This window comes from Gallinula chloropus (assembly GCF_964237585.1).
Source record: "Gallinula chloropus genome assembly, chromosome: 1".
Taxonomy (NCBI): Eukaryota; Metazoa; Chordata; class Aves; order Gruiformes; family Rallidae; genus Gallinula; species Gallinula chloropus.
This window is the reverse complement of record NC_140085.1, coordinates 108920647-108938128: the sequence shown is the minus strand read 5'-3', so window position 1 is coordinate 108938128 and position 17482 is coordinate 108920647.

The following is a 17482-nucleotide window of genomic DNA, read 5'->3' as shown; positions in this document are numbered from 1 at the left end:
ATATATAGCTATCATAGATCTCCTTTTGTAGCTACTTAATTTTAGCACATATTAGGCCTTTGATGAGAATGGTCAAGTATTTTTAAACTGTAAGAGAAAGGTATTATAACAACTAATGCCTATTCACAGTCAAAACTGGATAGTTAACATTTAACAGCCAATGATGAAGGGCAGCAAAGGTATTTGCTATATAACATGACAGTCACAGCCACTATATTTTTTATAGACAAAGAATTATTTATTTTAAGGAGGCTGTTAAAGAAAATACAATGTCAAAGTACATATTTTCATGAAAGAATTTTTTTTTTTAAACTTTTCACAACAGATATATGAATCAAGGCTTTTAAATCCTTATAATAGGATTCACAGAGTAGTGCACAAAATTACCACATTTTGAAAGATATTACTGTTTTAGATGAAAAAGTTTTTGAAATGAGAAAGAATGGCATGCTTTATGGTAGTTATGGCATGTTATAGTAGTGCTGTTGAGAATAATAATTCCTAATTATGTCTAGATGGCATTTCCCATCCATTCATACATCCAACATATTTTTCTCCTTGTGTTGGACCAGATAAAATTATTTTATGTTAAGGATGCCAAATATACATTAACTGTATCAGTCATAATGAAATTAATTTTCTGTAAGAAGTAGTTAATAGGATTCAGGTCCAGTTGTTCCAAACATTTATTGTACTTCAGCACACTTGCACATTTCTACAATGAGCAAGGAAAAAGGTATTTTTGCAAATTTCCATGTTAAAAAGGATATTATGTAAATATACCAGAACAGCTGCAGCAAATTACAGTAAAATAGAGCGGAGATGATTTTTTTACTCCTGTTTCTTAATTCTGAGTTGCATGTTAAATCTTGAACTTAGACATGGAATGATTCAGTAAATTAGAAATCATAAAAAATAATGCTAAGGGTTATATTTCTAAAAGAAATAGATGGAAAACAGATCATTCTATCTGCGTTGCCACCTGATTCAGTTCCTGGAAACTCTTGGCATAGCTGGATGGAGCTGAACTGCAAGGCCTGTGGTCTGCACTATGTGTAAATACTTACATACTTTTCAGACAGGGAAAGATTAATAAAATTAACTTATTTCATTCACAAAACTATTGGGAAAAACCCACAAAAAACCAACAAACCCTACACTCCTTTTCAGTAAGCATTTTGTTAAAATTCCAAGCTCTTCACCATTGTGTGAATTCTCAAAAGACATATAACCAAGACCTTCAAGAGCCTCTTGATATTTATTTGTTGAATAGATTGCAATGGGTTCTAAGGAGCTCTTATTGTTTGGTGGGTCAAATGATACCTTAATATTGGTTTATAAAACTGTAAAAGTGCCGGGGGAGCAAATAATGTGAATTTAAAGAAATTCCAGATGGATTAACCTAATATTAATAGTAAATATGGGACATTTTAAAAAAAAAGTTTTATTTTTTAGGGAGCAATGTCCCGTGTGGTTTTAAATTATTGATATATATATTTTCACAGCCCTTTAGAAGAGTTGTCCCAGCAGTGCAGAATCTCATACAGTACACCACAGGGGCCTGATCTTTAGGTATTCATGCAGGCAAAATTCCTAGATTCTTCAGTGAGTTTAGTCTATTTAAAAATGAAGGCTAGATGTAAGAAGAACTTAAATAACTAGACACACAAAAGCAGATAAGGGCAATTTTCCAGCTTGAACACTCATTTTAAGTATGTGAAATGCAAGCCATTTCTTTTAGACTTCTATCATTTGTAATCCTACTGAAGTGTCATGGAATTTAGAGCTGAATTCATTCCTCCATTTTTTTTCAGAAGTGTTTGGTGTTTGTATTATAACTGTAGTGATGTCTTTCTAGTGTTCAGCAAAGCTAAGGGAAACAGTGAGAGGAAAGTATATTTTTAAGATAAACCCTTCCTATTTTCCGCTCTAGTAAAAGTGACAAAAGGTAGATCCAGTTCACAATTTTAATTCTGAGAATTAAAATGTATCTGGTATTGTATGTATGACGTTTCTAATTAAAGTTAGCCATGGTTGAACTATAATGTAAAATGAAATGACCATAATTAATCCAAGTGTTGTTTTTTTTTCACAAGAAACTATAAAATGTGTCTTGGATAGATTGAATTGCAGCTATTAAACTAATATAAATTACTTAGATGCCTATCATGCCTGTTGTCTTTCCACTGTTTGAGCAAGATGATTTTTCTCCAGGATTCTGAAAAAAAAATGTGCTTTGTCATGTACTATTATCAGAGAAGATATGGGTCAAAAACATAAATCATAAAACAATTTGGATTTCTGTTTCCAGAATCAGCGTTTTCCTGTGCTGTAGTCATAGATAAGCAGCAGTTCACACCAAGGAATCCTAGCATGCATTGCAATGATGCATCTTGCCTAGTGTTTTCAGCTGAAGTAGTGCCGATGAATTTCCATGGTGTGTAGAACTTCCTTAGTAACTGCTAAGGTTTTCTGGTAGTCTCTGATCCAGAAACACATTCAGTCATCTTACTAAATTCTACTCAGTTTTGCGGGGTTATTTTGACATAAAGGGTTAATGAGTCCGGTTTTACTGATTGATGTTCCTACTAATAACTACAAAGCAAAGAAAAAGAAGAATGCTATTTGGTAGTTTTGTACTGCTATCATATGACTTAAAAGAAAAGTTAGACCTAAAGAAACAGCAAAACAATGAAAAATTCAGCTAGTGACTTTAGACATGAAATTTGACAGGGAAAAAAAGCTCTGTATAACAAAGCTATTCTCCAGGACTGATTCCTACACACAAGGCAGAGATCCATACATCTTTTATATCTAGGGTAAACTCCTGGGTCTGTTAAAGACAATGGTGAAGCTGACATGGATTTTAACAGGTCCCAGAATTTCACATTTTGTTTTTGATTTTTAATAAAGCCCTTCCTAGGAATGTATTTCAGTCATGTACTGACTTTCAAATATGTGATACTTAGAACCAAGGCTCACTGGATAATCAAAACCAACACATGAAATAGTTATAGTTAAAACTGTAAGGCATAACCTATATCCTTATTCAATGCTTTTTAACAGCAAACACAGCTGGAGTCTGCCAATCAAGGCTGAAAAAGCAACGTAATATCGATTATATAATAATGATTGTCTGTTTCTTGCTATATTCTAAAATTCTGAACACAATGTTCATGTTTAACTGAATTTATAGGTCTTAATTTGAAAAAAAATTCTATTGCTTTTCTCTGCACGATCAAGGAGGAGTGTGATTGGCATAATTTACTTGTGGTGTAATTTGCTAGTTTTACTATCTACTCTATGGGAAAATATTTCATTTTGCTATTCTCCTGTAATTTATATGTCTGTGCCATGTTTATGACCTCAGCTAGAAAACAAAACAAAACAAAACAAATCCTAAAATGAATAGTGGTGACATAGTATTAGCAGGACTGTGAACCAGTTCAGGAAGCTACTGAGAAATTTTGATTCCCTCAGGTAAAAACAGATCTGTAGTTCCTCTTGTTTATTATCATTTAAGAAACATGGAGGTATCTTTAAAAGAAGACCCCAAGTATCTCAGTAGGAAAGACAGCAAAACATGACTATAAACTAAGGTAATAGTCTATCTACCTGATTAATAATAAAAAAGACCAATTAGAACTTTTTTCCTCACAAACAAATGGGATTCTGAACCATTTCTGGAGAGTATCACAAGTGTGCAATACACGTAACCTGAACAGAGTCAATGGTTGTAAATGCTTAGCTCTTGTGATTCTGAAATACTGAAAGCTTTAAGTGAACCACACACAAGCACTTATTCAGATAATAGTTCTGGAAATAGAGAGACATAGAATAACCAAGATTAAACAAAAAAAAAAAATGGATTCATGTGTAAATAAAGCTAGCACTCAGTCTCCAAAACAAGCAGATCTGGTGCAGACACAACCAGTGGTGGAGTACTCTGGCGCTTTGCACCCAGGGGTTTCCTGAACTGGGGAAACCTCAGGAGGAGCCAAGAGAGCTGCAAGGAGCCCACAGTTTGTGCAAGAGAAGCTGACTAAAACTTTGTGGGGCAAGGAGCAATGGCAGCCAAGTCCCAACACACATATACAAGAAACCCTTAGGGTATGCTAGGTCCCAGAAGTGTCATAAAAAGGGCAGGCAAACCATGTGGCACATCGGAAAAAGCATGGCATGGCAGTTTACACAATGGTTTGAACAGAAGTGTGTCCAGGAAGGGCGCTGAAGCTCTGCCAGCCTGACAACAGCATTGATATCCACGCAGCAGAAAGTCATGACCTCTCTAAACTCACAACTTATGCAACTTCCCAGATAAGGTACTGGTGGGAACATGCTGCCATCTAACTGCCAGGCTGCAGGGTGTGCCCTACTCTTATGACAGTACAGGACAGAACACTTCTGGGAGGTGTGCCCAGGCAGAGGAACTCCTCCACTTAGAAACAGATGCAGGTGACTAGATTGAGGATGGCCAGGGTCTGGGAGAGAGACAGACTGACTACTGGAATCATACCCTTCCTTCCCTGGGACAGGCCCAACAGGAAGGCAGGACAAATGATTTAGAGGATACCCTACCCTCTCTCCACATATATGAAGACATTGATTTAAGGGATAGGGGGTGATAACAACAAGTTCCTGCCTGGCACAGCAAGTGTGTCTCTTTTGCAAATACCCCACCTTCCCAGGTGCCCTTGCATAACAGGTAAAATGCTATGCAAGTGGAACTGAACAATAACGAGTACAATGGGTCATCTAAGGTGGAGGAATTGCTGAGGTTAAGAACGTATGTCTATACTTATGCCTTGCATCAAAACTGCTTCCATAAAGAAAAAAAAAAAAGATGGGTTATTGGCCATTGTCACAGAAGACTCCCTTCTGAGGAGAACAGAGAGCCCAATATGCAAATCAGATCCACTTCTTAGGGAAGTCTGCTGCATCCCTGGGGCCTGAGTTAAAGACATGAAGAGAGAACTTCCTACCTTGGTACAGGCCTCAGATTATGATCCTTTATTGATCTTTCAGGAAGACAGCAATTGCAACATAGTGACAAGAAGTCCAAGGGCAATCAAGAGACAATTCAGGGCCTTGGAATGGCTGGTTAAGGGATCAGGAGTAATAATAAGTAATATTCTTCTCTATCCTTTCAGTTCTAGGAGGAGTATGAGAAAAGAAACAGGAAGAGCCAGCAGATTAATACCAGGTTTGGTATCTCAGAGCCTGCTGTCATCAGTAGTATTTGGGGATTTTTGATGATGGGTTGGTCTACAAGACACCAGGCCTCCTGGTGACAGTTGAAGAACACCTGTGAAAGGCCTAGAGCAGAAGTCTTATGAGGAGAGGCTGAGGAAAATGTTTAGCCTGGAGTAAAGGAGTATTAGGGTTGTCACTCTCTACAACTATATGAAAGGAGGTTGTAGCAAGGTAGATATTGGTCTCTTCTCTCAAGTGACGAGTTATAGCATGAGAGGGAATGTCCTCAAATTGGTTTAGATGGGATATTAGGAAAAAAGTTTCAGTGAAAGGGTTGTCAGGCACAGCAACAAGCTGCCCAGGGAAGTGGTGGAGTCATCATCCCTGGAGGTATGTGAAAAAGGTATAGATGAGACACTTAGGGACATGGTTTACTGGTGGATTTGCAGGCCAAAGTCAATAGCTGGTCTTGGTGATCTTGAAAGGTCTTTCCAACCTAATTAATTCTATGATTCTGTGATTCTATGTTCACGGGCATATATAATAATAACAAGAAAAAACACATATTTCACCCAAATCAAGGAACAAAGGCTGCTTGGACCATTTTGATTTATAATCTGTTGCATCTATTTTTAAATTCTTGGTGAGCTGAGAAGCAATACCGTCTACAAAGCAAAGACTAGAAATTTTGCTTAGGAAATCTCTATGTCCACATACAAATAAACACTTACATATAGGCTACTTAATTAGAATTTTATTCTCTCAGTGGTTTAATTAGGATATAAGCCAGGGAAAGATAATAATGGAATATTGCAAAGGGAGAAAATTCAGTGCATCCTTTTTTAGAGTCTTATTGGCAAATGGAAAGGAGAACAAACTCATCCTTGAGATATAAGATTGTTTTTGTATTTAACTGATGTATTTGCTCTCATTTACCACAAATGACATGAATGGCTTTCCTTCTGCTGTAGATGACCTGCATTATTCTTCCTCTGATAGCATGGAACAGCTTCATCTGTTTATTCCTGCAGCCCTATTTATCTAAAACAGACAATGTCCTGAGAGAATCAGTCATCGTTTGTTTGCATTTGAAAGAAATAAAAAATTAAGAAGGCACTCTCTGTAATTTCTTTTTCTCTCTAAATGTTCCATTCTTTTCTACTGTGACAGTATCTTTTTTTTCTATATTCTAGGAATTAAGTATTCCTTAAAATATCTCCTCATGCATTATTACTTTTCAGTTTAATTAAACTGGTGCCTCAGAAATTCATTCCAGCGTCAATAGGAAGGCATGTTAGCCCACCAGCTATATGTAAGTTTCCATCTCATCTCTGATTCCTGTATTTTCCTCAGCAGCATATCCATTATTTCAGGAAAAGAAGAAATGTTTGGGAAAGAATAGGAAGAAATGGAGAGATTAAGTTTCAGAATGCTGATGTATGCATCAAATCAAAGACGAACGTGGGTAAAACTAATGTAGTAGAATCTTTTATCACACCCATTTGGTGGTTCAACTGGGATTGCAGGTCAAGAATACATAAGAGTGGCAACCTGACGATATGCTCCAAGGGAGAGTCTGATCTCCATGGTCTTGATCCAAATTGTAAGTGAAATCTAGTTGACCATTGTCAACATTGTGAATCAGTGGATCTTGATCCTTTCTTCCAACCCCAATTCCAGCTGAACCTTGTGACTTACTGGGCAATAAAATGTCCTAGTGCCATCTTGAGACAGTTTGTAATGTCCTTGGACAAGATCACTGTTGGTCTTCATCTGAATCCTGTACACATGCCATCTTCAGCTGCAGAAAATCAGTTTCTTGCATGGAGTATGGGGTAAATACACCCCTGTCTTAGGATGCTAGTTAAATCTAGCAGAGTTGTAGAAAATGCCTTTTAACACTGCAGTAATCTGAAGAGCTCAGCATTAATTGCAAAGATACCTGTAAATTATAGGGTTTTTAAAAAATGTTTACACTCATCCATGAGGATGACACGTGACTCTCAGCTGGCAGCAGCTTACATTTTTTGGAGGAATGTTATGGATTTCCTTCCAAGGCCTTGAAGTGAGAATATACTGTAATTATTAAACGCAGATGTTAATGCTCATTCCACTTTACTGGTGAAACAGCATTGCTGTCAGTAATTAATAGTAGTCTTTTCATGTAACCATGTGCTGTCAAAAGTCCTGCTTTTAGTTTCCTGTTCTAAAGTGGTTTCTGACTCCAGTAGCACTGAATGTCTGCTGAGTTCTGCCACATAATTTCATTTCCCTTTTTACTTGCTTTTGTGAACCTCAGATTGAGAAATGCTACACGAAAGCTTTAACAAGTACTATCCCTACAGCATGGATCTCAACGCATGGGTGTCATCTTGAGATTAAAGTGAAAATGAAAATTATCAAAACATGAAATATAAAAGAAAAAAAAAAAGAAAAAGAAAAGCATGGAAGTGCAAACAGAATAGACAAATGTCAAAGGGAAGAGAAACTGCATCCCTCCTAGGAAATCTACTAGAATTTACATAAAGGAGATAAGGAAATAGCTATATTAAGCTGTCCTGTTCAGATATTCATTCAGATGAAAAGAATGATATCTACATAATTCAGAAGTCAAATGCCAAGAGACAAAAATGATGAATTAGGAAGCTAGAAGGTAATTTTGAAAATTATTCTTAAAAGATTAGAGACATGTGAAAACCTGACAATTAAATAAACCTAGGCTGTGTATGGACTTTCAAAGAATTAAAGAATAGCTGTAGGAAGGGGAAATATTCTTAGTATACAATTTAACAAGTTACCTTGTACTTGGTCATTAAAACATCATAAGGCCACATAGTCCTTTCTCAGCAACATCTTATCCATGTGAAAGACTGCATAAAATGATACATAGTGGCCAGTACTATTAATTGTTTACAGGAGAAAGTACTGACAATAACGTTTTCAGAGGCAGAGTTCGAGATGCTCCAAAAATTTGAAACCATAATTAAAATGAAAGAATCAGGGTAGGAAAAAAAACAACAACAAAAAACCCTAAAAACAAAGATAAATTGGGTAACAGCTGTATAACAAAGAGTGACTCAAAGTGGGCCAAAGGGTAATCCACTGACAACCAATGTAAATAACAAACAATGGCAGTAACTTGAGCTGAAGTGTCTTTCTTAAAAATATGTAGGCAGAATCAGAATAACCCAATCTCTAGTTAGGTAGGGTGATACTTAACATGATAGAAATTTTAAAATAAAATTTTCCTGGTTCTTTAATATGCTTTTGTTCAAGTTATATGATCAGTTGTTGTCACGGTTACAGACGTGAGACCTACCCTGTTTGGCATCATTCATTTTACTAGCTTGTGAACAGAAAAGCTTACAAATTTGCTTGTGAGAGAGTTCTTGTTTCATGTGCTTGTTTTATTTTTTATTAAGTTAACATTCAATACAGTATTTTTTTCTACTGTCTGCCACATTTTTATCACAGTGGCATTGGTATTGCAGAGTTATTACTGTTGAAGGTACAGTTTTTGGGTAGAGGTTAATGAAATTAACCATGTTTCTTTTTCTGACATACTAACTGTTCTCATTATATTTAAATCTCTTCAAGAGATTTGTCCTTCACAATATGCATGTTTATGTAGTGCTTAGCCAACAATATTTAGAAAAAAAGAGTGATAATTACCATTTAAGATTACAAGTTAACTGGGCATTGGCAGGTAACACTGCATCCTAAAACTATCTGTTTGTCAAGGTTTATATTTTCATTTCTTCTAAAAATTATTCATGGAGTCAACATTTTACATATATATTTATTAATTAAGTCAATATATATTTGTATATTTTAAAAATCTTAATAAAATATGAGTCAGGGTGTCAAAAGCAAAGTTAATTTGGCATTGTATAGCTAATACTATACCTATTTTTCTATCTCAGCTCTGAATGTTAAACTACAATTATTTTATTTATTTATTTTTAATATGGACATTGACACCACAACCTGAAATTTTAGTGATTATCAACCACTTCTTAACATTTCAGTTGAAATTTCATCTTTCTAATCATATATAGGTAGTGCCTAGCTCCTGTATAATGTATTAAAAAATTCCTACCATTTATAGCTATTCATCATATTCCTTTACTTGAGCAAATCAGAAAAAAAAGAAAGCCTAAGTCTGTTTGGATTGGGCAGTACCAAACCTGTGAAGAAAAAGGGATGCCTCTCTAAGAAGTTCAAGTGTCCCTTTTTTTATGTAGGCATGTCTTCATTTCTATAGGAAATGCTTTTAAACCCAGAATGATTTCTTTTGGTGAGTCACCTGGATGGATGCAACAATGGGTTAGGAACCAAATTATGATTTTGACCAATAGACAATTGCTGTTTATACAGATTGTCAAGGACATGTCACACGTTGCATGAGTCTGGTTGATGAAATAATAGTTATTTTGACTCCAGGTGAGACCACTATTTCTCACTAATCTATTGGAATGGTTTGAGGGTTTTTTTTACTATAGTCACTAAGCAATGTATTATACGGCATATATTGTATGAGGATTTTTTTGACAGCATTTCATAGAGTTTTGAATTTGAAGTGCAGACTTGCAGAAAGCACATGTGGACATACAGACAGTAATTGATAACGCTTCAATTCTCTCCAATTTTATGGTTTCTGTTAAATAGGCACAGGATACAAAAAAAGATAGAGAGTTTCTTCTAAGAAGCAATAGTAACTGGGTTAATTTAGCCTCTTTTGGTAGAAAATACAGGGGATTTTATTGAGGTTTGTGATAGGATAACCTGATATGAAGAAAACCAGTGTAAGTTAACAAGAACCATAAGGGAAAACAGTGTATGCAATTGAAATTATTTATGTATCTTGTATAGGTACCAGAATGATCACGACAGCTCTGTTTTGACATAATATAAATGTAGTTTTACTCAACAATAGTAGCCTTTACAAGACTCTGTAAAACAATTGGTCCTAAAAGATCAATTTTTCAACTCCGTATTTTTCATGTGCTCTGTCTCCCTCTGTCTCTCTCCTTCTCTCTTCTCAGTGACATAAGAGCTGATATCAGACCTCACAGAGATTCCCTAGGAATATTTCCTTGAGGAAAAAAAAAAAAAACCAACATGATAAAGGTACTTTCCAAATCTGAAAAAGTCCTTTGGTTTTTGTTAAAATCATAAAGACAACTAACTCATAAACTTTAAAAAGACATGTAGGAATGATAATTCAGTCTATTGGGCACCCGATGCACCAGTGCCTATTTCCAAAGTTGTCTGCGCTTCAGCTATGTGACTGCTGCTGGCAGGGGGAGAGACTAACAGCCCCAGTCAAACTGGGACTGACAGTCTCTATTGGGCAAACACTCCCCAGGGTCTGCAGTACATCTTTTACGACTTTCCTGGGAACAGGAGGAAGGAATCAGGCAGAAATGAGAAAAATGTGTGAAAAAAAGCACCAAGAGAACCCCAGGACTGAGGAGGAAAGGATTCCAACATTAACATCACTTTCCTTCCAGAGAGATCTGGGGACACTGGTGTCCCACTATATACATCTACATATTTATACGTATGTGTATATACACATGTGTACACATATGTTATATTTAGTATTTACATTTAGCAGAGTCAGTTTTAAATAAAATACAGATATCTTTCTTCCTATCTGCATAGGATATGAATTAGTCTTACACGATTATGAATAGTTTTTCTACAATAACCAAGTTGAGGGAGAAAGCATTTATTATTTAGATTTCATAAATGATCTCATGAAACACTAGGAACAAACAAAACAGTACAGTTTTTCCACATTAACGTTACAAGTATATATTAGAGTGAGACAATACCACCAAAAACCTCCACTATGCCTTATTCAAAACATCATATAAAAACTTTGAGGAATGTGTTGCTAAGTTGAAATGTCTGTACATATATTAATTTGGCAGAGTTCCTTGGGAATAAGAGAGAAGATAGACGATTTTATGGGGGAAAGGAAACCTGCTGGCTTCCTGGCTAATTAGAATATGAGCATGGCAGTCTTCATGGAACAGCATCTGTCACTAAGGCAATTGGATATTAAAGGGAAAGAAGGAAACAGCCTACAGCTCTTGCTCCGTATTCAGTCCACTCAGAAGAAAGATGCCTAGTATTAATACTGGTACAGTGCTTGGTACCTCAGTTATGTCATATTTTTCCTTATAGCTCCACATTTGAATCTCTATCAGGTATTCTCTTTGTGATGGAAGCTTACATAGGTCTTCATCAGTACCAGTTTCTTGTGTTTCAGACCCTTTGCAGTTTGGCAAAGCTATCCATGCTGAGGAGATAATAGCAGAGCTATTGCCAGCAGGGACAGGGAGGTGATTGTCCCTCTCTATTCTGCCCTTGTGAGCCCCATCTGGAGTACTGTGTCCTGGTCTGGGGTCCGCAATACAAGAAGGATGTGGAACTGTTGGAGAGGGTCCAGAGAAGGGCCACAAGGATGATTAGAGGGCTGGAGCACCTGCCCTACAAAGAGAGGCTGGGGGAGCTGGGTTTGTTCAGCCTGGAGAAGAGAAGGCTGTGGGGGGACCTCATTGCACCCTTCCAGTACCTTAAGGGAACATACAAACAGGAGGGGAATCAACTTTTTAAAAGGGCAATGGCAGGACAAGGGGGAATGGATTAAAACTAAAGGAAGGAAGGTTTAGATTAGATATTAGGGGAAAGTTTTTTACAGAGAGTGTGGTGAGGTGCTGGAACAGGCTGCCCAGAGAGGTGGTGGATGCCCCATCCCTGGAAGTGTTCAAAGCCAGGTTGGATGTTGCCCTGGGCAATCTTGTGTAGATCCAGGCCTGGAGGTTGGTGGCCCTGCCTGTGGCAGGGGGGGTTGGAGCTCTATGATCCTTGGGGTCCCTTCCAATCCATGCCATTCTATCATTCTAGGATTCTATGAAAATAAACTATTAGCAGGGCATAATAAATTAACAGATTTAATAACATAGTTAACCAGTGTCTGTTTTCATAAATGGCAAAAATATTCTAGAAGAAAACCTCTCTCAAAACAATTACGTATATTTTGGGGGTTGGACCTGATGATCTCTCGAGGTCCCTTCCAACCCCTACAATTCTGTGATTCTGTGATATTTATATATGTTCAAGCATAATTAGGGGATGGAAGAGACCAGGGGACGGTATAGGATGAGAGGATAAAGTGGAAATAGTGGTGAAAGCTGATAGAAGAGTTTTAGCTTTCTTCAGTTTCCTTCACTTCCCTTCACTTCCTTCCTCTGATTTCCAACCTCTGTTCAAAAACGAGGTTCGACTGGATGCCAGTATGACCCTTATCAGATTTTTTTCTGTATCATTTAAGGAGCTCTGCTAAACAGTGATAGGCAAGATCTTTACTATGTCCTCCAAACAAATAAAAATCAATTCTACTTCCTCAGGATAAAATCTGAAAGAGAGGATTTTGAATGAGAATTATTTACCTGTTGTATGCCATGATTCATGAGAAATTACATAGACTTATTCAGGGAAATAAAAATACTAATAACATTATTAAAACAATCATGTATGAATAGCCAATGTGCCCACAGGAGTCAAGACACAATGGTTAATCCCTATAAAATCTCCTTCCTTACACATGAAATTTCCATTGCAAATTTACAACACATAAACTGATACTGGGAGATATGATTTTCAGGTCCTCTACAAGCTTTTCAAATACTTAACTAAGCCATCTTAATATATATATACAAATATATTTCTTCCCACATGATTTATTAATTTCATCAACACCTTTTCAACAAAACCTGTTTTGATCAATACCTATAAATTCTACAATAGCAATAGCAACTAAAAGTAACAAGTAATTGTGGGAAAATAAGTCTGTACATTGGGAGCCTCAGTTAGGGACTTAACTAAGCAACTCCCAACCTTGGGCAGGCCCACAAGTTATTATCCACTTTTAATTTTCCAAGTAGGTAGTAATGAAATCCATAAAAGAAAATTGAGGACCATTAAAAAGGATTTAAGGGCCCTTGGTCACAGGGTGCAAGGATCTGGAGAACAGGTAGTTTTTTTCTCCATCATTCCTACTACAGGGAATGGGGAGGGATGGAATGAGAAGAGCCAGGAAATTAATACCTGGCTCCAAGCATGGTGTGAGAAGCAGAACTTTGAGTTCTTTGACAGTGGGTTGGCTCAAGCATCACCAGCTTTGCTTTCTAGGGATGGGGAGCACTTATCCCCAAGGGACAGAGGTATACTGTCAAAGAAGCTGGCAGTGCTCATTAATAGAGCTTTAAACTAGATGTGAAGGGGTAGGGGTACAGGGACAGGCTAGATGGAAAAGACTCTGGGAGTAGTCATCCACTTACTGAGGGATGGTGTGCTGGCAATGACCTCTGGTCACTGGGGGATAGTGCTTTAATTCAAAGTAGAGATGTAATTATTACTGATGGGCTAGGTAGCTTAACCAGCTGTCACTTGGGAAGCAAGGCTTCCCTTAGGAGTGTAACAAGATCAATAGACCAACTGAAGTGCATCTACACCAATGCACGCAGGATTGGCAACAAACAGGAGGAATTAAGAGTCCTTGTAACTAAAGGAGACTGTGATGTGATTGCCATCACAGAAACATGGTGGGATAATTCCCATGACTGGAGTGCTGCAATTGCTGGTCCTAAACTATACAGGCATGACAGGTAGGAGAAGAGGTGGGGTAGCTCTCTACGTCAGAGAATGCTTTGAATGCCTGGAGCAGGATTTTTGTGAAGACAGGGTTGAGTGTCTCTGGGTAAAAATCAGAGGAGCACAAAATCACCTGAAACAGCTGTTGGGGCCTGGAACAGGCTGCCCAAGGAGGTGGTTGAGTCACCATCCCCGGATGTGGTTAAAAAAATGATAGATCAGGTACTTAGTGATATGGTTTAGCATAGGACAGGAAAAGTTGTACTCGATCTTAAAGGTCTTTTCCAACCTTATGATTCTGTGATAACTAATAGTCTGTTACAACTAGTAGATGATTTGCTACAAGATGCTTCTTTGTCGGACATTCGACATGCATCTAACAAAAACTTTGACCACAGCATAAACTGTGCAGGTGTATTTTGCCTGTAACAGAGCATGCAATTATAAATATGCTACTACAGATGTCATTCAGATACTAACAAAATGTGTTGTAGATGTCCAAGTGGACTGTGTCACAAATACAGATGGTAATACTTGGCATTCCAAAAAAATTGTCCCCCTAAGGCTCAATTAACAAATGCAGAGAATCCAAGAATCTGAATATGCAGCAATCCTTTTATTATTAGGGAACTTTGTTCTTATTCAAAAACATAACCAACCCTGACAAATGCCAATTATTCAGGTTAAATCTCATTCCAAATGGATGTGGGTTTTTTGATTTAATATAAGTTCATACAGCCAAAACGTTACTTTGTTGTGAATACGTATTGTTAAGATTTAAAAAATAACTAAAGGGGTATCATTGCTGAGATTATTAAAAGAAAAACCAAGCTCTGAAATATGATTTAAAAATTGTTCAAGGATACATTTTTTTGAGTAAAATAATAAAAATGTACTTCATGAAAAATAAAAATAAACACAAAATAGGCACACCATAAACTGTTACATGGTTTAGATTGTGTGACAAGGCTGAATTCATTCTGGTGTCAGAACTACACCTCTTTGGTGTCAGAACTCTACAGCTCTTTCGTTGAGTTTTGAGTTTCCTCAGTATTTAAACCAGCAGAAGATTATCATCATGCCTTTCATAAAATGGCACTTGTTTGTAAATAAGTGTATGTTTTACTGTAAATATTTCATACCTTATCTGATGCTATAAATGATATTAGAATTAATGCATTTATTAAACAGAAAAAACCACACCTGACATATAGAAATATTAAGAAAATCCCAGGATTGAAAATATACCTTTGCTAAAGTACTCAGCTGCATATGAGTATCCTACTGATGCACGGATCTAGCTGGAAAGCATGTGAAATTTACATCTTCATGTCTTTTTTTTTAAGACTCCTTGAAGCACAGTAAAGTCAGTAGCAAAAAGTGGTGGCATTTTGTTATGAGGGTCGGTGCTAGCAGGGGAATGCAGTGCTGCTCTTTGAATTTGGCTTGCTGCTGTGTGGAGCATTAGGAGGTATGAGCTGAGAAAGCCCCTAATGTACCTGAAGACAGAAGGCTAATTTCAAAACTTACAAAGCAGCAAAAGCAACTACCAGCCTAGTATGCGAGCAGCTGAGCTCACTAGGAGTTCACAGCATGAAACAACAACAAATTAGAATAAATTCTAATTGGCTTTACCTGGGAGAGCAAAAGTCTGTCGTAAACTCTCTCAGCATCAGAAGTGGTAATGGATAGGGGACAATATGAGCTGCTATTTTCTCATAGGAGTATAACCCTTTTATTTCCCAGTAGAAGTTTTTATACTCAATTCAGTTCTGAAAACCTTCATCTGAAATACTACTGAAGTCTATCATCAATTTATAAATTGCAAAAATAAAATTAAAGCTTCCTTTGGCTGCCTCTCACTAAGAATCAAAAAAATTATTTTAATTACATATGTTTTTATGTTCAGAAAACCTTTATCCTGCAAATAATCCACACTTAGATGTGGCATCTGCTTTTACATTACATTAAAATCATAACATGCTTTTCAATGTTTATTTTAGATGTAGAATATTTTAAAATTACATACAAACCTGGAATGCTGTGAACTGTCAAATGCCTTTCAGCCTGAGCTCAGACCCATTTGACATTTCTACTACCATGAGGACATTTCTACAACCACTTTCAGTCAAGTACTCCTGAAATCAAAATTTTTTTTAACATGATCATATTTTTTCTGTAGCTATAAAAAATACTTAACAAAGCATTGCACGAGAAGTAGTAGAAAGTTGAATGCACCCTCAGACACAGACCAATGTCACTATGTCAGTTTTCCACACACAGGAGGGAAAAGGTGTCGTCTTTTTCTGTAAAATTCATGGTATTCAAGGGAAAAGATGTCACAAATGCCAGCACCTATATTAGCCTTTTGAGCCAAAATGAGTGGATCTGTCATGCAAGTGAAGACAGGTATAAATTTGAATTTCTACATTTGTGAAAGTGAATGTCTCCTTTTTGCATATACTCTGCTTTTTCACTCCAAATATTGACAATTTCTCCTTGCAAAAACTATTCTGTATTACTTCTCATTGAAGTCTAATTTAGTCAGGAGCGAAGCGTATTTTTCCTGACTTAGATTTTTTGTTAAAAATAGGATAAATAGGTCAGAGTAAGAGTTGCAGAAGCAAGATTACAAGATTTTTTCCCTCCCCTTTCCCACCAATAACTGCAGAAGGAGAATAGTAACTTAAAATAACCAAAAAAAACCAGACTAGCAAGCAATTGGTTACATTGGTATACCTGGCTCGCTCTTCTTGGAGGGCTACCAAAATCTAATATCACAAAAAAAGTATTTTCATTATCCTACTAAGTCAAAGGTTATTTTTTTTTAGCAAAATAAACATGCTAGTAATGAATTGTGCTATTTATTTAAATGCTACTTATCTATTGTGTCAACTAAGATATCAAACTTCCTTCCGTAAGAGAATATGAATCTGAAGCAAAATTCACTTCTGTTCATGATTCTCCAAAATGCTTTCACTCTATATTTCTATTTGCCTGTCCTTCCCAGCCCCTCACCCCCCTTTATTTTTTTTCCCCAAATTCAGGTAAATTTAAGAATGATACATGGCAGAGACTAAGATGACTGCGAATATTATTACTAAAGCAAAGTATCATCTCTACTCACTATATTTGACTTCTGTTATTCTCTTTATAACAGAAATTGAGTAAAAATGTAGTATCATTTGTTTTCAGTCAATTATTTAAAATAACTAGATAACAATACATAGGAACACCTACATACACTTGCTTGGCTGAGTTTCTATGCCACTGTCTTTATTCTCTGAGGAAATTATTTGCTAAGGAATAAAACAAAAGGCTATTTAAAAACTAAGTACTTGTTGCAGCTGGTCTACTTGTAATACTGTAAACTATATATATTATGTACTATCAAAACCAAAGCTGACAATATTTGCTTTTTTATTCTGAATGTCTGAAAGTTTTATAAATATTTTTACACATCTATAAAGACATATAACTATTGGAAAAACTTAAATTTCATACTTGTAACTTAAATAACATAGATTTTGCCCTGTTATTATATATATATTAAATAATCTGTGTGAATTAATGAAATGATAAAGTGGGAGACACTGAAAAATGTTTTCTATTATCAAACTCA